The following is a 22,114-nucleotide window of genomic DNA, read 5'->3' as shown; positions in this document are numbered from 1 at the left end:
TTTCTTAAACCTGAGCCTTTCACAGTAACAGTCTATATTCTGAGGTGTCTAATGATCCAGCACTTTTTTGACTTTTCAATCCAAAAAGTATAGAAAAAGGGTTTGCAGGAAAATGATGGTCTTATAGGGAAAGGCTGAATGCTTATCACCGGGGATGCAGAAAAACCTTGGAAGAAAATGAACTTCCATTACTTGTCCCAGACCAGTATAGCCTCTTATCTTTCTGTAGATAGAGCCTTACTAAGGTATCCTATTTATCTGCATTGAAGCACAGAAATTGTCATCCAGGATTCTCACCCCACCTGAGAATCATGAGGAGACATCTTCCCTAAATTATTCACTATGGAAAGTGAGTACTTAAGCGCTTGTTACGTGCCACTCTTTTTTACCCAGGAACAATCGTTCAGCATTTGTACTGGGCTTTCTGGTAGTATCTTATATTCACTAAAGAAAACAATGCATAAATTGGGGGACTTGAACAAATTGACTTAGACCCATTGGCATTTGCTAAAGAGAGGGCTTTTTTATATACCCTGCTCAGAGACTTTCAGAGTGCTTTATTGACTTCAGTCTTCCTCCTCTTATGCATCCTGCAGAACATGTTTACCCATGATAACCAGAGCAAGAATGAGGTGTCTCTGGGCAACAGATTTGCTAGTTCACTTAACCCCTACGTTCTGCTCTGTAATGTGTAATCTCTTTGGAGATTGCCAGTCTTAATGGTGTCATCTTTTCCTTTTCAAACTGATGTCAATGAGGTACATTAGCAGATCAGGACATGTTTAATGGAGGTTCACACTCTTATGGACTGCATCTGAAATTACTCAAGTATGCTGAGACACAAGAACTGAAAGATTGGTCTTGTGTCTTCTCAATTAGCAATAAGGAACAAAACTTAGACTCCCAGGCTCATTTCAGATAATCTTTCAAAAGTGTAATAGTTTGTATGAAAGTTACCCAAAGCATATGAACCCAACCTGAAAAACTCAACTGAAAATCTCATCAGAATGCCTCTCTATATTGCAGTTTGCCTCCCTTCCAATCTACTGGTAATATTATGAAAATAACTTTTCCATTATTTTGGTATGTCTCTTTTGGGGCCTGAATCCTGTGGGCCACATGGCTGACAGTGGTTTCAATGAGACTAAAGTGAGAAAATCAGATTACTTCTATTTGCAGGAAGGATTGAGACGTGAAGGCTTCAAAAGCTCAATAGGGAAATGAGTTATAGGAAAATATTTGAAGCCTGGAAACATTTGAATTAGTTGACAAGGGATTTTTTGCTATGATTTGATTTGAATGATCTCATCTGACTTCTTATCGCAAACCTGTAGTGACTCTTTAATACATTACCCATAACCCTTTTTATGCAGCAGAACCATTAGCTCAGCTGCATGATTACACTGTCTGACCCATGCTCTGATTTTTCAATGATAAATACAGCTGCTGGATTTTGGCTTAAAAAAGGGCATTGTAGAAAATGTCAGAACTGGGAACAGAACTTAGCCTTTGCTCTACTAAGTAGTTGGTAGAAAACTAGGCAGAAATAGAACGGCTTTTGTAAGGATGAGTTTTTAATTTTTTTCTGCACTATCTGCTTTGCATGTACACAGTAATAGGTACTTCTGAAAGACTACAAAAAGTATGGCTTAAAAACTGCTTTAAAGCAATGACTGTGCATTATTAAGTTGAAGGGGATTTTTGTTCAGCACTCTTTAATCTAAATTTGCTTTCTGTCTATAAGCTTGGATTTTTTCCTGCTGTGCTCTATGCAGAATTGTGCATCTTGTAGTTTCCATCTGAACAGAAAAAAATTAGAATTTTCTCAACACAGGGGCACATTTTGAACAAGAGAGTTCCTTTTGATTAGGATCTTCCTGGAAGTAGTTTTTGTTGGACTCCCTGAGACTGAGAAAGGTATTGAACTTCCTCTCCCATGTCTCAGAGGAATACCCTAACAAGGAGAACATTACCTATCAGGGAACGCTTTTTCTCTGATAGTATCTCTAAAATTTTGACCTTTACAATGATTAGGTCAAGAATTTCAATGGATTTGATAAATCCAGTTGGGTTCATACAGAAGACTGATTCGGATTTACTGAAACCTGGAAATAGATGCAGGCAATTCTAGGGAGGATTTCTGAGGCCGATACCATCTGCCTGAAGAATTTTAGAATCTAGAATGATGTTCTTAAAGTTAAGTGCCAGAGTTGTGCTTAATCCATTTCTTAAGTATCTAGATCCTTTTCTGGCTCTGGACATTCTTGGTTTCCAGTTTCCTTCTCTTTTCTCTGTCCTTTCCATGATCCAGTTGGACTGTATTACAACTTTGGTTCTGCTTCCATACTAGATGACTTGACATCTCTTTTTATTTCATTTTTCTTTTAGCTAGTCACATCCATTTAAGTTCCTGATTCAAGTTTCTGAGTGGTTTGTAAATAACTGATTTTGTTGTTCCGCAAAGTACAAGGAAATGGCCTGTACATTTTTTTTTTTTGGAGGTTTTGTTTGTTTGTTTGTTTGTTTTTCCTACTGTAACCTGACATGCTATTTATGTTCAGTGAGATTCCTCTAGGATGAGAAGAGCTGTAGTTTTGATAGTATCAAGTTTGAAAGTCATAAAGAGGAGATCCATTTCTCATATTATCAGGAGGCCTTCACATACCCTGAAGGAAGAGGGAGGTCATGTGCATAAGAGAGAAAGAAATTATTGTAGTTTTGTATTCTTAATTTCCTTTCTTGTGCCTTGGCATTGTGTGAGAAAATAACACATGACAAGTTTTGCAACCTGCAATATTTCTTTCTGCCCAGGTAGGCTTTATCTTAATTCTAAAGCTGGATTGTTCAGAATGTCAGTGTCTACTGGCTACTAAGTAAGGCTTGCATCTATATCCATTTTAATGTAGAAAAGGGGAAACGAGAAAAAATATTCTCATTATATACTACAAGACAAAATGTTCTGGTTGGGGGGTAGGTCAGGCAAGAAAACATGTTATGATACCTGAGAGACAGAAGATCTGTCTTTCTGAGGACAATCAGTTGATCCACTTTCATGTGGAAGCAGGACATGCCATAATTCAATCAATGGTACAAAACGTGACATTACCATTTAATAAAGAAAGTAATACCTCATCCTTAATCCATGGCTATCTGGGTGCCCTCTTATCTTAGTGCTTGTGGAGAGAACAACACAGATTAAACAGCAAAGTCACTGAAATTATCTTGGTCCAAATTCTATAGACCTGATGATGAGAACTTAAATTTGTCATCTACACTGGTGCTTAAATAGTTCATACCTTGCTCTAATCTGTAGGATATTGTGGCTGGCATTCAGCTCAAGATTGTAGTCACTTAAATGTCAGCACCTACATTGTAACGTAGATGTCTAAGTTCCTTTTATTGTCAGTGAGATTTAGGGAATAAAATTAGTGAAGTTTTAGAGGTATTTAGCTTACCCTGAATTAACATGCACACTTTGTCACCTGAGTAGCTCCTTAGACTCCAGACTTGTTGTACTCCTATCAAGTCTCTACTGACTGTAATGAAAGATTAGACACCCAGCCCATTTGTAAACATTTATGTTTTGTTTCTAACTTGGAATAAAATTCCACCTTTGACCTCCATTCACTTGCCCAACTGTAACTTTCCAGTGCCATTTGAGATGCCCTACATTATCTGAGACACCAGGACAAGACTGTCAGATGTGACACAGGACCCACAGGAAGCCTGAGCCCTTTCATAGCTGGATAGTAGGTGTCTTCTGAAAGGCACTCAGGAGTCTCCCTGATAGTGCTAGACATCCATGTCAGCAATTGCATCATGTTCTTTAGATCTGTATTTCTATAAAAAGTAGTATAACCATTTTTCATATCCTTTTTTAAGCTCCAATAGAACATTTCAGACTGATGTATCATCAGTTATTAAGTACTGCTTAGGAAACGTTAAAAGAAAAAAGGAAAATGCAAGACGAAATAAATGAAAGGGGGAATGAAAAGATAAGATAAAGAGGAAAAATAATCTCCAATGACAACAGGAGAATAACCCATCTCTGTTACTTTATTTTTATTTTTGGAAGGATTAATTGCAGGGGATTACAAATTCTCCAGATTGCCAAAATTCTCAAAAAATTACTTTTAACAACTAAAAGATGGAACAAGCAGAAATACTTTTTGAAGGATGTGGGGGTAAGGGTCTTCTCTCATACTTGTCTGATAGATTGCAAGGAAGTATATCATCAAAAGGGTTAAACTTATCAAGTATAAGCCTAGTACTAGTCCTTTCCTCACACTTCGCTCTCTGAAATAATTCTATTAAAATAAGAAAATTTATTACATACCTATCTTCCCAGATTTTATCAATATTGAAACCTTTTAAACTGAATATGTGATGAAATAAACCCTACTCAACAGTGTGGTAAAATATAATAGACATCAAAGCAGCTAAAAGCCCTCCTAAATCAATGTAGTAGCTCTGCAGCAATTTCTAGAACAGAAGGTGAAAATCCCCTTAATATTTGATAAATGAAGGAAAATGTATAGAAGCAGATTTATAGGACACCACATTTACACTCTTAAAAGACCTTCATTATGTCATTAACACCACAGTGATAAAAAGCACTTCCATCATTCATCAACCACATTGTATGTGTCCTGCCGTTAAACAGATGGAATAATCCCTGATCAAAATTCCCCAAACTTTTAGACTACACTTAGTTTCATTTTCTTGCCTCAGGCCAATCCATTTAACAACCCATCATAGCCAAGTTGGCCAGGTCTTCAAGTTGAACGTTATGAATAAGAAACAGATTGAAAGTGACCTTTGTTCTCTCTCCTCCTTGTTCTACCAAAGCCTAGCATGTAACATCCAAGAGAATATAAAGTCCAGGTTTTTATACTTTCAGGGACATTCAGGAATTTGCCAGCATTGGTAAATAAAAAAAATTTCACTTCTATTTCAGGATTAATTCTTTCATTATTTCCATGGCTTATAATGTGCTGATTACTGACATTTAGTAGATACAGACAGATTTGTTTAGAGTTGCGTAACAATGCTGCAAACCATTGCTTGAGCCATTCTTTAAACCATTTTAGTAACGGTATTGCTTCAGTCTACAAGTCCCAACCTCTGTCAAGAATACATTTTGTACTGTAACATGCAGAACAAGAAGATGCTTTCCAAAGAAGGAAGCTTGAGTTAAAAAAAACCTCAAAAGACTAAGGTCCAGTTTTTCTTCTGTTTTTAAATATGTTTGCTTCTTTACCTACAGCTGTTACTCAGCACTGCCTAATGACATATCCTTTATCCTTCGGTGCCGAGTTTCTGTCAGTTGCCATTTAACAAGCTGTCTCAGTTTGGATACCACCTAAAATTAAAAAAATTATGCTAAATTGTAGGTCAAGTTAGTTCCAGATGCTCCCAAACATAACAAATCCTCAAATTATGCAACAAAAAAGCCTTACTAGTCATATTCCAAGCAGAAGAGCCCAGGGACAAGATAAGTTACAAACAGCTCACATGTAAGGGCAATTAGTAGTACAGAAAATATTTTACAGATGTCCCCAGTATTTGCACAGTTAGCTAGCATATAGGTAATCCATGCTCTGCTGCCCGCTCTGCTTGCATCGTAGCAATGATTTCAGTACAGGTCTTTCACATTTCAAACAGGCATCCTAGTGATCAGACTGTTGGCTGTGCTAGAACAGTAAATCTTCTGTCTCCTATCTGAAAGCTGCTCCAATTTAGAGATGCATAGTTGCATATTCATTAGAGTACAAACTTGAACAGAGTTTTAACTCCTCCCAGGAAAGATTTCTATGCATTAGACTATAAAATAAATTATTTTTTCTAAGCCTATGATTGTTCACTTAGTTTTCTAAACTAAATATTCAAATAAGGAGGCTGAGCGTGGGCATTCTCAAGTGGACACCAAAGTTTAAGAAGCAAGAGAGCTTTTTTTGAATGTAGTTGAGCTTTGAATGACCTCTGTGAGCTGTTTACAATGCTCATCTCCTAGACACAAGTAATGTTCTAGATTTAAGAATATCCTAGTCATTTCCCCTCCCCATCCTCCACTTCTGTTTTAGCAATAGCTACATAAGCAAATGGTTTAATTAGGTGGAAAAAGAAAACCAAACCAAAACAAAAAAAACACCAGGAGAAGGTTAATGCTAGATGAAAAAACATGGTAAAAGGGGAGGGAGGAACATGTCTACCTATCTCAGAGACCTATCAAACTTTGATGACAGTCTGTTTAGATGAAACGAATTTTGAACAAAGAAACAGCGGTCACCCAAAGCATACTGCACTTTCAAGCCTCAGCTCTGCGGATGGTTAAACAACAGATGATCTTGGATATCTGATTGAATAAGAAGGGCATCTGGTTTAGTGCACAGACATCCTCCCTTTGTTCTTTTCACTTCCAGCTGCCTTAGATGACCCATTCAGCTGATTATGGAGTATTACTTCATTTAGTACCAAACTGCTCCCCTTCATTTTAGGGGAAACCTTGCAATCTACCATATATGAAAGTATAGTGGACTGCAGAATATCTGAACATGAAGTGCTGTGCTAAGATCGTTTTTACACATAAATCAAACATTTATCTAGCAACCAAGACCTGCTCTCCTGATCAACTATTTACTAGGTCTTTATGCATCTCATATTGATTGCTTCTTTCTCTTTTCCCAAGTGGGCAGAGAACCATAGGGCTGATGAGATGGAGGAGAGTGACTGTTCATGCTGTAATCCATGTTAAACGTTACACTTGAAAGGGCTATTAGTAAGATGTCCATTAAAGATACAGATAAATCTTCATCTTGTAGCTGGAATAACAATACGATATTAAAATTCTTGGAGACTTGTAGGTCCTTCTGATGGATAGATGTCCCTTGCTGCGTTTTTCTCTTTAGGGAAATTTTTCATCTTCTGTTTCAAGGGACTTGATTCTCTGTTGATTTATCTCTATTTTAGGGTCCCTTCTCTCTCTCACTTCTGTTTCTGCTTTCAGAACCGCTCTCTTTCTTTCCTTCGGGGGCCTATTTCTCTTTGTTCTGTCTCTCATTTTCTGTGTCTGACACGTCTGCTCCCGCCTCTCTAAACGTACAGTGTGATAGATGGAACATGACTGGAGAAAATAAGAAAGTTTCAGTTCTCCCAGTGAGTGGAAAGGTGACCTGCAAATATCTGAACAAAAAAGGGAAGAAAGTTCATTTTTATGTGATGAATATTCTGCACAGCAAGAGACACAGCACATTCAGAGGCTGCACAGGAGACAGTTTAAACACCATCTACTCCATAGCGCATCCCATTAAATCTGTGCTCAGTTTATCTCTTGGTCTGTGTCTGTATACACATATATATATATATATATATAAAATAATGTCTGCTAATAGAGGGCCACACTCAAAACGTGGAAGTTTTTCCATTGTTTTCAAAGGGGTTTGGATCCTCAAACTAATTTGCCTTTCCTGCTATGAATTCAGTTATATACTACTCAGACAAAGAAGGAACCGAGGGATCTGATCATTTCACTTGCAGCAGCTTTTTTGTGTCTATGTTTTAAAACTTCAGAGTCTGCTTTTGGAAAATTTTAATGAGTTTTTACTATCTTAAGACAAAATAAATACAACAAAGCTGAGGCAAAATATTTTTATTCCTGGATAGAAAAAGAAAGAGTTTTTCTAACCAGATCTGCTTTTAGAAGTTGGAAATTACTGTGGGGTCTCTAAAAAAACTTTCTTTCTCTAATAACATGTATATGTCGTTATTAGTTTTGCATGTCATGTTTTATGTGAGGAGGGTTTGGGGATGACATCTTGACATCTTGGAAGCCAGGGCTGCAAGGTCCTGGCTGCCAATTCAATAGCACAGACTTTGGAAGGTTTGAGAGTCAAGCTACAGACAAGTGGCAGGAGGCTATTGCTATGGAGCCAGGAGGTGACTTTTGACAAGAGATGTACTTCCCAAACTTCTGAATTTCTTGTTCCACAACAGTTTTTGGAAACATCAGTGCAGAAGTGGCTGTTTCAGAGCTGACCTGGAGTTGCATGCCCTGAAGAAACTGACACCCTGCTTCTGAAAAACATCCCACAATAAGATTTTGCCATATTAGAGCCATGTAGGGTCTACTCCCATGGTGGAGCTATTCTGGAGCACTCAGAAATCACCCATGTGATCTTCCTGGATATTTGGAAACTGTTTCTCATAAAAACCTATCCATGTTTTGTCAGATCATCTGAACGAATACTTTTCTACAAAGCATTGCCTTCTTGATTAACACTAGGGGTGATTCCTTTTTTTCCTTTTTTTCTTTTCTTTTTTTTTTAAATTGAAAAAGTGTTTCACTGGAAAATTTCAACTAACTGTTATAGAAACTGCAAATTCATTTCACATATGCTACCTCAGAGTCACCAGCTGGCATGGTAAATAAGTAACAATTTATAATATGAAGCAATCTGAGAACATTCCCCAGCAGTTAACACATGGAAGGCATGAATATGCATGAACCATTTGCAGGTTGTTGTGTTGCACATTTTCATTCTGAAACAATTATAAAAAATATTATTAGAGAGATGTTAAATGTGTCAGAGAAGCATTTGGCATAGCCATTTTCACGGGGCTGTTTATTTTTTGGTTTTGCTGTTTTCTTGTGTATGGATTTTTTTAAAACAATATAATGGTATTGAACAAAAATTTTATCAGTAATAAGAAGTTGATTTCCTATGAGTGGATTCAATCGGGGGATCCTATGAGGGGATTCAAAACTTAAACTCAATCGGTCTTTTTCCATTTAAAGTCTTATTCAGGAAATCAATGTTTGTGTTTTCAGAAGGCATCACGAAAGGTTTAAATGTGGCCTGTTCTGTCCTTCACTGGATCCACTTAAAGTGAAATGTGCCCAATTCAGCTGGAGGACCGACAATGGCAGAATAACCATTCAGGAGTGAAAAGAAAAAAAGTAACGGTTTGAATAGTCATAAAGTCTATGAGTAGTCCCTAGTCCCAATAGTCCCTAGACCCACACAGAGCACTCTGAGCTGCCCTGCCTGCAGGGATGTTAGCATCACTTTTGAAGGACAAGGCAGTAGTGGTAAGCACTTCCTCTGTTGAGCACTAGCAGAGATGGCTCAAGGTTTCTCAGCAGGCTAAATTTGCATTTTGCTGCTTTGTCCCCCCACCCCATTTTTGCAGCCACAGGAGTAGTGGCTAACAGGCTTCTCTGCTACAGGTGAAATGGGTATATTTTGCTGCACTGATACCAGCTGCCTTCTCTGTCTATGCCTAGGGCCAACCCTGGCGTTGCGTCCAGTATCCTAACCCAGGAAGAGGGTTAGGTAGATGCCTTATTCATGTTGTCTTTCAAAGAAAGAGATCTCCTTCGCTCCCGTTTCCCTAAAGTCTTCTTCCCAAAGTGAGTTTGTACTTTTTCTGAGGACCTGGGAGATATTTCGATTGTGGTCCTCATGACCTTGTAATAGTTCCTTTATTGCATTGCTGAGATAGGACACACTGAAACCATCACGGTATAGCAATGACTGAGACTAAGGGCTGGACTGAATAGTTGAAAAGTTTAAACAGCAGATTGTCAACAGTTGTTCTCTTTACTAACTTGTTTCCTACTGATTAACTTATGTTCTCAGGACTGAATCCAGTTCCTTGCTGTAACAGTCTACCGTGTCCTGTAATCCCTGTCACGGCGTTAACAAGCACTGTTTTACGGCGTGTAAATCCTCCCACTGCTTCTGAGAAACCATCTCATAATCTCACTTCAGATTCTTAGAAGCATTCTCCTAATTTCTAGTCTAAATTTCTTTTGGTCATTTACCTCAACTTTTTCTTATGTGTCACTTCCCATCTGTCCTCATAGAACGCTTCCAAAGGGCAATCATGTCCCCTCTTCATCTCCAGTTTGGTAAGATGGTGTGGCAAGCAAGTATTTCTCCAATTCTTGTTGTACAGTAAATCTTCTGTTCCCAGTTATCCTTTTCTTGCTCCTGTTACAGTTATGTTTCCTCTTTTTTTTACAAATAACCTGACCAGAACTGTGTGTTGTGTGCTTATTTACGCTTTACCACAGTCACGTATAGCAGAATGAATAATTCCTTATGTCAACAGTAAAAAAAAAAATCTAGGATTATATTAGCTTTTTTATAGCTTCCTGTTCTTTCTGATCTTCTATCATTTCCTGTTAATAAACTCTCAGAATACAGCAATAATTTTTCTTAGTAGAGGTACATGTCTTGGCACTTCACACGACTACACTTTTTTTCATTTCTGTTATCCCAGTAGTCAAGCAGGTCTGTTTCTTTCTGACATTTTTTTCCTCATTTTATTGACAGTGCTTCCTTACTTGCTGCCAAACCAAATGATCAATTTCCTACTTTTTGTGCCAGGGTCACTGATGAAAATACCAAGTAAAATTAGTCCCAAGGCTGATCCTCAAAAAATGCATCCGAAGTGTGCTTCCAGACAGGAAGCTCTTCCTATTGTATGATTCATTTCCATATGCCTTTTAACAGGATCTTTCGGACCTGACAGCTTTTTAGCGATCCCATCTTCTTCTGTTTCTGTAAAAATTCTCCATGTGGCTCATTATATGAAATGCTTTACTCAAGTCCAGAGAGATGAGACCCTGAGCACTGCCTGTCTGCAGAAAGTAATTTCTGTTACAAGAATAAAAGCACACTGAGTTAGTTTGGCTTAGTCTATGTTCGGTAAATTCATGTTTAATTTTATTCCATAATATATTTAGCTTCATGTCTTTCATTAATTTTTCACTTGAAAATGTGTTCTACATACGTAACATATTATTGAGGTCACCTTAATTGGTCTATATTGTTGAATTCCTTTTTCTTCCTTCTCGTAAGTAGAAATACTGTGCTTGCTAATCTGTAGCCAATGTCCCAGATTTGTTAGATTCTTTTGAAAATCTGATGGTCACATCTATCAATTCTGACACATTTTGAAATTTAGTTAGCTCAGCCTCCCCTAGCTGAGATTTGCTTACATCCTTAGATAAAATCCGTTCCAAACTTTCATCCCCTTCATCCATTCTACCTTTAACCCCAGATTTCAATCTGTCATTTGTATCTTTTTAACAAAACGTTCTGATCATCATCATCATCAAAGTGAGACAAATCTCATTCAGATAAATCTCAAAAGTGTCATTAAATCTCCTGAAAACAAGTAGTTCCTGGGTGGGGGAAAAAAAATCTGTAACGTTGGTATGTTAAGACTGAAAACAGTCACTTTTGGAGATGAGCTGATACTTCCCAACATCACAGGCAAAATAACATTCTGCTAACCACGAATGAGGGATGTGGACGAGCATCTGCTGTGGGAATGGGAGGAGAAGAGGAAAAGGGCAGAGTTCTGACACTACTCAGCTGTGTCTCTGTCTCGTCCCACTCGGTGGGTTGCAAGGTGGGTGAATCTTTTTGATTCCCCGACGGTTTGTGTACCGCCAAAAGCCAATCTCTGCTCGGCAGAGCCGCGTGGTCGGTAGAGTCACGACAATGACCCAGAGGAACAGTCTGGCCAGCAACTTTATTAACTGGCAAATTCCACAAACGGACAAACTTAGCGAATTGGCGAGCTCAATGAACGAACAGAGGGAATTTGGCAATGGAGCTATTTTCCGGGCAACCCGTCACAATTTATCCCAAACTTGCATATATCGGAAGAGTAGAGGGAGAGAAGCGAGAAAAGGAAAGGAGAAGAGAGGAGGAAAGAGAAAGAAAAAGTATCACCACCCTTGGGTCCCGCGATGACGATGACAGACGTGGCAGTCCTCCAGTGGTGGGCGCGTGCACGGTTCCCTGGGAGGTGTGTCTTTTATAAGCTAATCCCTGCCTCCAGGTACGCCCCTTCAGGACTTACATGGTTCTTGTTCTAGAAAGTTCTCAAACGTCTGCGCAGGCGCTGGGGGAGGGGGGTGGTCGCGAGGGGTCTCTCAGGTGGTCACAAGCCCCTTCCTCAGATCAACTCTGTGTGATCTCTGGCCGTACATGGTAGGAGTCCGGTGGAACCCGGAACCGCGTGTCCTCCAACGCGCTCTCCACGTCCCGCATGTCCTGCTCACACTCTCCCCGTCCCGCACGTCCTGCTCCCGCTTTCCCCCACCCCATGCTCGTCGCCATGCAAATAGCGCATCAAGTCGCCACAATGTTTGAGACATTAACTCTTTCAGTCTCTCACAGTCTCCTGGGCAGCCGAGTTGACCAGCAAGAGCATGACAAGTGCTCGATCAGTGTACTGCAATTCTTCCAGTACCCCAAGGTTTCTTTGGGAGCCATAGTAGAGCTGGGGAAGGAGACTGGTATTTTCTCAGGTCTCTACCCAGAATGGAGTCAGGAGTTGCCTTGGACATCCCCAGAGCCCAGGGGTCCCTCCACTTTACATCCTTTACATCCCCAGATCCTTGAAATTCTCTGAGATCCAGAGAGAGAAGTATTTCTATAAGTGTAAAGGAAGAAATTCTACTTAAAATATATTTCAAAGCTTAGATAATTTAGTTAGCCTTCCAGATATGCAAACTGCAGTAAAGGCCAGGAGTATTGCAGTGGAGTAGAAAGGAGCGATGGGGACTTTAGCTTCCCTTTTACCACTGGCAGCATGCATCCCTGCAGCAGTTAGATTAGGAAACATCTTACCCTTCTATTTATTCATGCTTGTTTTCATAAATGTTCCCTACATCCTCATCATAGATGCTAAGATAGGTAGAGAGAATATTTTATATTCTGATTCTGGAAGACAGTTCAGGAAATGTGTTCCTTTCTTTGCCTTGTATTTATTTTGTGAGCTTCTTTTACTTCCTTTACTTCTGTTTTGCTTATAAAACCAGGAGATTAGTACCCCATTCTTCCTATGTTTTGTCAGGCTTGCCTAAACAGATGGCAAATTCTCTGGGGCAAAATTTGCCGCTAACTATGTGCCTGAGCTGGGTCTATTATTTGCTAGTGATAGTAATCAAAGATAAAAATGTTAAACGCACTTCCTTTTTTGTTTACTGAAAGAGGTGAGGTGATATCAGGAAATACTAAAAGTAAGTTTTTTTAGTATAAATCAACATGAAATTGGCACAAAGCCAATGTATCAGTAAGAACTAGGGCTTTATAATAATTTTGCTAAGGTTTTTGTCCTAATGATGTGCATAGAAAAACTTGAAAAGTATTTAACAGCAATGAAATGGTATTATTTTGTTAAGAGAGTTGTTTTTCTTTTTTTTTAAATCCTGGTCATGGAGTAGACAAAGCAGCATCACATCCAAAGATGCAGGGGAGGAACAAACCGTAATTTTAGTATGTTATGAAGAACATGAACTACATCTTCCAAAACACCACAAAAATCACTTCCTTGCATTTGTGTCTGTGGCTTATATCACTTAAATGACCCAAACTCTATTTTGTAGCATTCTTGATGTTTCCTTCTAACTCATAAACACCCAGTAAAATGGAAGCAGCTTGTATTTTCAATTCAGGGAACTGCAGTTATGTGCTTTACTCTGGGATCAGATTGCAAATCAGTCATATTTTTGTGGTATATTTCTGTAGGTTGAAGTTTTAGCTTATTTCTCTCACTTTAAAAACTTCTGAATCTCCATCCTGATATGCTCTTTAAAAACTAATTTAATCTGAAACTTTACAAGAGCCACTTAATCCACAAACAAGTGAGTATGTTAATGCTACTCTGAATGATCTGAATTACCTGTTCATGCTGGGGTAGAGACATTTCTCCAGCACAAAAGAGCTTTTTTTTACAAATATGCATAATTTCTGGTTACTTACTGATCACTCATCTAAAAAAGCAATACAAACCAATCATCTTAAAAAGCTAAAAACCAAACACGAGTATAATTTATGGAACCTTGCTAAATAATTTGCCTGAAAAAATACCACTTTTGAATTGATCTGCTTTTGGTTCTCATAAGTTTTCCCACAGGCAGTCTCAGAAATCTGATTCCACAAGAAGCTCCCTAATTTTCAGATGTAACAATAAGCATAATCCATTCTAGATCTGAGTGAAAAACGAGCCTCTGATTCAGTCTCCATGCTGAAAAATGAAGATCAGTGAGAAGAGATGTGGACATGATCTGGGTATAACTGGAAGATGTTGGGAGCAGGAAGGATGAAATGAGTACTGCAACAAGTGAAAATATCAACAACATTACAGGGAACATTTGGAGTAACCTTGAAGTAATCTGCTTGACTTCAAGTGTTTCATTTTTGGATTTTTTAACACCTTTAACTTTCTGTTAATTTGCCAATTTAAAAATTAAAATGCCATTCTGAGTTGGAAGATGGAAGAATATTAATTGGAGAATGTCGAAAAAGAAAGGCGCTTCCTGCTTCTTCAGACAACCTCTATGTGCCACAAATTTACTAGACTCAGAAATGTGTATATGTTTTTACTTTAATTCTGAATGCTTTGGTATGGTACGGAGAGAAGATTCTGAAAATTGCATGTAAATATAACTATGGTTTAGAGGGAATTTAAGCTTCTGAACCTACAGATCGTTATTCAGAAATTCCTCTTAGACAATTCAATACCTGACAGAAGGTAATGATTCAGATCAAAAATTCAAACACCTGATTGTGGACCATCAGTGTGCAGTGGGTGCTTGTGCTCCTGTTCTGGTCACTAGGGGTTTAGTCAATACATTCAATGCAGTGTAGAGAATTACCCAGCAGATCATATATTGGTGTCCACCCTCGCATAAGCCAAATGACTCTCTCAGTTCCACTGTGTGGGCGCAATTCAGTAGCCTAAATATAGGAACCTAGTGTTGTTTGATATGTTGTGGTGTGTCCAAGGCATCTGCATAGGGCTTTTAAAAAATAACACAGGACATAGAGGTGACTTTTCGTTGTGGTTTAACCCCAGCTGGCAACTAAGCACCACACGGCCACTCGCTCACTCCCCCCCAGTGGGATGGAGGAGAGAATTGGAAGAATAAAAGTGAGAAACCTCATACATTGAGATAAAGACAGTTTAATAGGTGAAGCAAAAGCCGCACACACAAGCAAAGCAAAGCAAAGAATTCATTCACTACTTCCCATTAGCTGGCAGGTGTTCAGCCATCTCCAGGAAAGCAGGACCAGCATGCATAACGGTTACTTGGGAAGATAAATGCTGTAACTCCAAATGTCCCCTCCTTCCTTCTTCTTCTCCCAGCTTTACATGCTGAGCATGATGTCCTATGGTATGGAATATCCCTTTGGTCAGTTGGGGTCAGCTGTCCCAGCCGTGTCCCCTCCCAGCTTCTTGTGTCCCCCCAGCCTGCTCGCTGGTGGGGTGGGGTGAGAGGCAGAAAAGGCCTTGACTCTGTGTAAGCACTGCTCAGCAGTAACTAAAACATCCCTGTGTTATCAACACTGTTTTCAGCACAAATCCAAAACAGCCCCATACTAGCTACTACGAAGAAAACTAACTCTATCCCAGCCAAAACCAGCACACTCATATACTTATGGAGCAGCAGCTGGAGTCTAGAGGAGGTATTTTAAGGCTTCTCAAACAGTAGTAGATGCCTATGTATAGGTAATGAAGTTGCTCCTCTTGACTCTGTCTCTGTTATCTATAATGCGAGTTTAGATGCTCCGCTCATACATGTCTGATGTCTTCAGATGAGCTGAATACTACCCAAAGTGACTGTAGGTTTGTTATACACGCTTAGATACCTACAATTTGGATGGATTGCCTACAGGCAGCCTTGCTGTCTTGCTTTTCTTAATCATCTTTTTCCTACCTAAAGCCATTTTGGATCCATGAAGTAGAAGGTGTTCAACCTGAATCAGCTGTTTAAACATGGGTTTCTAGTACCAGTAGAGATGCTTTAAGGCATCCTGCCTGGCCCCAAGGTCTCCCATATAGCCTTCCATTGATGGTAGCCATGGTATTGTATCTTGAAAATCCCAGCTGAAAGAGAGGATAATTTAATCATTCTTTTACATTACATCATTACTTATTTTTCCTCTTGCCTTGAAGGGATTCAGACTTGCATCCTCCATTTTGTTGAATAATGTTCATAATGAGGCTATCAATAGATTGAAGGGAGAGCAGGACTACCTACAGTGGACTCAACTTTTTGTGGAGCTGAATCAGCTAAGTGATCATGGTTGATAGGGTTGAAGGAGATGAAACAAAGCAGAGTTTAGCTTTATAAGTCCTCAGAGGGTAAGACAACCAGACAGGAGATTCTGCTTGTTTAGATTAATTCTGTTTTCTTATTTAATAACTTCCCATTTTATACAGCATATAAACAAACCAGAAGGCAGGACTAGGGACCTTGTCTTCTCCATTTTCCCAAATAATCAGGGATTTCTGTTCCTATAGGCAAAAAACTTCAAAAGAAAGCCTTGATGCAACAGATGCAAACACACATAGACACATGAATGCAAACATCTGCGTGCACATGCATGTGTTCATACGTGAATTGAAAATTCTGGATTGTGTGGCACAGTGTGCTCACAAAAATGGGAAAAAAAATACAGATTCAAATGTTCACGTTGCAGAAACTGGACAGGGAATGACCTCCTTGCCAGCTCTCTGCAATCAGTATGCAATACAATCAGCAAGCTGGATGTCTGATCTCTTTTACAAGCTGCTGGGACAGCTGATAAAAGTTTGAAAATAGCTGCTTTTTTCATTTTCATGGGAAATATATGTCTTGCACAGATTAATTCCAATGCCAAAGAAATGTAAAATGTACAAATATAACCCATCAAAGAGCACAAGCAGATCTGCCTGCTTTTAGCAATTTTTTAGGCTCTGTAGCAGCACCTTGTGCGTTCTGTTGCACCCATAATGCATAATGAGGCTCCATATTAACCACTGCTTTTTTAAGAGCTGGTTTAAACTGCATTAAAACATCCATCATGTCATTTACATCCTCTCCTTTACTGCTATAATGCGAGAGTTTCACATTCAAAATCTCCTCTGTCATATCCAGTTTGTATGTAGCCTTTGTGACAGAAATCAGACCAAGAGGTGTCACAGACATCAGGACACATTCTGGTGCAGTCAGACTGTTCAGTAAGGTCTTATTTTAATGTCTCCATCACTCCTAGCCCACAGCAGAATTGGAGAATTGCATTTTATTTGCATTTTTTCCATTCCTCTGACTTTCTCAGGGAAAAACGCTGGGGAATGCTATCAAGCTTTAGCTGTTTTATCATTTTGCCTTCATTATTTGCCATCAATAAAAGGTTTCATTACTTTAACAGGTTCATATTCACCCTGATAGAGAGCAGTAGTAACTTGGTTATTCACATTGGTGAACTTGAAAAATTACTTTGTTAAAACAATCTTTCCTCCCACTGGATTTTGAGCATTAGGCATTGACTGCAAACTGCCACATGGATATTTATTCTTATCAGTAAAATGTTTTCTTTTCTGTTTTTTTCTTATAAACTCCAGAGTTTACAAAGTTGGGGCAAAAAAAATCACGACTACTTTCTTTTTGTTTGTTTTTCTCTCTCCTATATTTGCACATCCAGAATCATGTACAGGCAGAGCATATCTTGCTAAAAGAATATGCATTAATTTTAGTAGCCCTGAATTCACAAGACAGGCTTAATAAAGTTTTTGCAGCCCTCTCAATATGAAGCCCCTGGCTGAAGAGCTTGTCTCTGAGGGCTACCTGCTTCTTGAGTCAAGGTCTCTTGCAATTATTTTCCAGCACAGTAAGAAAGTTCTAACCTGTTTTCTTTTCTCCTTTGCATGGGAAAGAAAACAAGACTTTCTGATGTGTGACATTTATGAATGGTCCTCTCTTTATCTCTCCCCTTCCAAGGTACAAATCGGTTCAAAGACTGTTTTTGCTGCATCATGATCAGGGCATACGTCATGCATCGGAGATGTACGAGGTGCAAGTTCAGGCCTCCTGTCTGTGTAGAGTTTTCAGTCTGGGCTTTTGACATCTCAGGAAGGCCTCTTTCTGGTTTTGCTCAGAAAATCTGCAATGGATTTAAGGATATTTCACAAATGAAAGTTTCAATAAAACCAGTGCATAAAAAAGTTTTCTTGTCAAGAAATCAGTGTTTTGTCACAATTCTCTTGAGTTTAATGAGGTATCCAAGCAGCTAAACAGAAGCATAAGTTTTCCTTGCCATTTTCCAACAGTGATATCATCCATCATGTCACCAAGAACTGTAAATGACCAAAGAACAGAAATTAAAGATGAAAAAGTCCTATGACTTACTTATTTTTATTTTTACAAGCTGTAATAGAAGAGAGCCTCAGCAATGCCCCTTTGTCCTTGGGGAAAAAAATCCATGCAGGGAAAAAAGCAACTAAAATAAACCCCACAAAGGAAGATACAGACCTGTCAGTTCTGACAGAACCAGTGACCTGATCCAGTAACAGGTACATGAAAAAAATTCATTGATTTTCCTGCCCTGACCGCAGCCATATACATGATCTCCCATAACAACACCTTTCAACCCCATTAACCACCACTCTGTCTCGAAAAGTGGTAATTTGGAGAATGACCTGTGTGGACTGTGGTGGAAAAGTGTCTCAGTAAGAACTACGATTTTTTTTTTTTTAAAAAGTAAAATGCTAACCTACTCCTTAGAAGTATAAAAAAGATATCAAAATCCAGATGTGGAAGTGGTCTTTCCTTTAGGTCTAGTACTACAGGAAGTAATGCTGCATAAAGTTCTCAGTCTGCATTAGAGAAGATGTTCCATAAACGCTGAAGGAGTGTGGCAGTAAACCTTTTGATCCATAGGTTCAAATATCACATCTCTGAAAAGTTATCTGAGAAATCACTTTATTGTGGAAGGCTGGCATCTATTTATGGAAAGTGGATCTGCTATTAAATAAGGATAGGAGCAGACTTAATCTGTTCAGATTTACAGATTAAATAATGATAAAACACAATGGTTTGGCATATAAATTAGACATATTTCTCAGAAAATAGTTCCCAGAATGAAACTCTGGAAATCTTTCTGAGATTCTAGACTCAGAATTGCTGAGATCACTTAAAACAAGATTATATTGTCAAATAGGAGCCTTTGGTTTGTTCTTGCAAGACACTGGATTTTAGGGAGAGAAGGGGCCAGACTGCTTTAGCACAGCAGTCTGTTCTGAGCTTGGAAGCTGGGAATCTGTGAATTGCTTTCAGCATATCTATGGCACCTACAAATCAGCATTAACAGGGCAGTTTCAGCTAAATGTCATGTTTCAAGGCTTCAACCTATTACCTGAAGGGGTCAGCAAGGCACTTAGTTTTCTATCTGCTCTATCTTTCTGATCTCCCTAAACCTTTCACAGTCACTGCCATAACCCTGTTGCTAATATAGCTCTAAGATGATACTATCCATGTTTAGTTGGGGGATTTTAGTCCCAGAAGATTCTGTAGTGCTTGTTGCTACAGGTAGCTTACTTACCTGATGTCTTTGTAACCTGTCTTCCCTTCTTGCAATACCGATGTTGTTGATACTAATTTGTACCAAATTTTCAGAGTAGCTTACTGATTATGCGCCTTCTATTAAATTCCTGAGATGTCTTGCACATACAATCCCCAGTTAAAATCAGACATTCCATTCCCCCATCCTCTTTACCACTAATTGCACAGAATCATGTATACATGTAGTATTGGTCACATATATATATATATGTCATTTTAGTCTTGTATAAATATATGTGGTCTTGCCTCTTTTATGTGTCCTTATACAATGGAACTTCAGACATGGAGACAGTTTTTCATCAGTTTGTGCTCATTGATTTTTGAGTAGGTGATGTTATAGGTTTACCCATCAGGAATAAGTTATGCCAAATGATGTGGTTTTACGGCCCAACAACTTTCCTCAAACTGTCCTATAAAACCATATGCTAGAATCTGTTTGCTGTGAGTGCCAAGAGTATCGTTCATTTTTCCTTTAGAAGAAAAAGGTGAGCAGTATTTAAACTGAAGGCGCATGTTCACCCAGCCTCTAAGGACTGTCCACAGATACACGCAATCTGGTCTTTAGAAAAGCATTTCTGACAGCTGGAGGAGGGAAGTTTTGGAAAAGGTTTAAAATGGAAATAATAGGAATGAGAAACAGAGCTTGATTTCAAGGAAGAGCTCAACTCGCTTATGGAATGTACTGTGTTTTGTGGCACCAGCAATACAAAGAAACGTGTCTAACTAGGTCAGGAAGGTGCTTACAAATCTATATGCCTGGCTAGAGGGCCCAGAGGCATGTAGAGGCCCTCCCATACTTGCTGGGTGTGTTCACCCCTCGAAGCTGGGGAAGGAGGAACTGATTCCAGCACTGCAATTGCTGCCAAGCCTGAGGACCTTCAGACTGTTTTTGCAGAGAGTGAGGAGTCTGGAGGGGAACGGTGGTGCTGCCGCTCTCACCAGGCTTTGAGGACATGAGGTGTCATGCACAGAAAGCTGATGCCTCACTGCAGAGACAGAAGAGGTCAGGTTCAGCAAAACCCAAGGAGGCAGCATGTGCAGATACTGCACTGCTCCACTGCACAGTGGAGCACAAGGTTAACTGAAATGGGTGCAGCCGAACAGGAGCATCGTTATGAAAAAGCAGCAGCAGTGTCACAGTTTGTGAAAGGTTTTTACAAGTATTCTAAATGCTGGTTACAGCAATCAGAATGGTTCATTCCCCCTTCCCCCCCCCCCCCCAATATCATAGAGTACTCAGGGGTTTAACTACATCCTGGGGAAAAAAAAAGAGCATATGGCTTATGCTTTAGCAGCCTGAGGTTCTAGGAAAGTGTGTGTTGGGAGATGTATGTTGCAGAATACCCTGAAAGTCAGTGCCTGGAAAAAGGAAAGCTGGGATGTTGATTATTCTACTATTGTCAGGTGCTTCAAAATGTCTTATCTTTCAAATATGCCCGTAAAGATATTCTTCTCACTTGTAGCACAATTAAGAAATTTTATTATGATAATTGCCTGATATTAAATATTTACTTTCCAGTTGCTGTACAAGCAAACAATACTGGATAGTTCCCCCATACAAAGCAACCTATACAGAGTTATAGTGTGGTGGAAATCACAATGAGACAAAAGCAGTTTTCCTGGTTTTGTGGTAATGTTTTTAAACCAACACTGGAAATTTTTCTACAAAGGGATATGCCCAATAAGACTCTGATCAGATTGAATTACAGCATGAATGTTTTATAATCTGAGTAGCTTGGTGTTTTAAATATGCTCTATATTTCAAATCAAATTGAAGAGTTTTCAGAAGAAAACACTGTGAAAGCTTCTATTTCTTCTGCTGATTTTTGTAGCACTGGACAAAAGAAATCGAATAAGAAAGACTAAATTTCAAACAAAAACCCTTTTAATTTGTTCCCTTACAATTATACTTATTTTCAGTAGTATTTGACCCATGCCTTCAGTTGCATGTTACTGTGAAAACTATTTTACAATTAACAGTATGAAGTCACTTATATTGTCCAGGAGTTTTCATTATCCATAACATATTGTACTTCTGAATCGGGAATTTGGAAAGGACTTAAATTTTGATGACATCCTCTGGCAACTCCATTCAAATGTGCCTATACTAAAACATTTATTAGTATTTTCACTGAAAATGAGAAGTTATTTCATGTCTTTGATGGGAGGAAGTGGTGCAGAATAAAGACACTTGACACTACTTTGCAGGATATAGCCATAGGGAAAAACTGTGTGAGACGTTCTCTACTCTTAGCTCTCCCTAGTGTTGCTTCCATATAGAAACATACTCCAGATATAACACAGAAAGAAAAATATGTCCTACAGGCTTATTTTCCCCAGTGATAATGCTTTGCCTAACTGTGTAACACCAATCCCTCTCCTTATATATATTGCTAGAATGGATCTAACTCCCACTGAAAGATTGCTCTGAGACCTGATTGGGAATTTAGCATGGGATTTAGGTTTTGATGGAAAATACACTGCTAGCAAAACATATACCAGCCCAAAAAGGTCTTCTCTTGTGGTTTTTTTTCTGCCACCAGGGTAAAAAAGAAATATAAATTGACAATATTCTTCAAAACAGGCATCTAGGAAGATAGATTTTTAGTTGAAATGAAAAAATCCTAAAATGGATTTTTAAAAATAGCTTTTCAGGGAAAACATTTTTTTGTCAAAATTTGAAATTAAAAATAAAAGTAGGAGATT

Source organism: Ciconia boyciana, chromosome 5 (genome assembly GCF_034638445.1).
Source record: "Ciconia boyciana chromosome 5, ASM3463844v1, whole genome shotgun sequence".
In the NCBI taxonomy this organism is placed as follows: Eukaryota; Metazoa; Chordata; class Aves; order Ciconiiformes; family Ciconiidae; genus Ciconia; species Ciconia boyciana.
The sequence above is the reverse complement of the archived record's forward strand: the minus strand, read 5'-3'. Positions refer to the sequence as shown.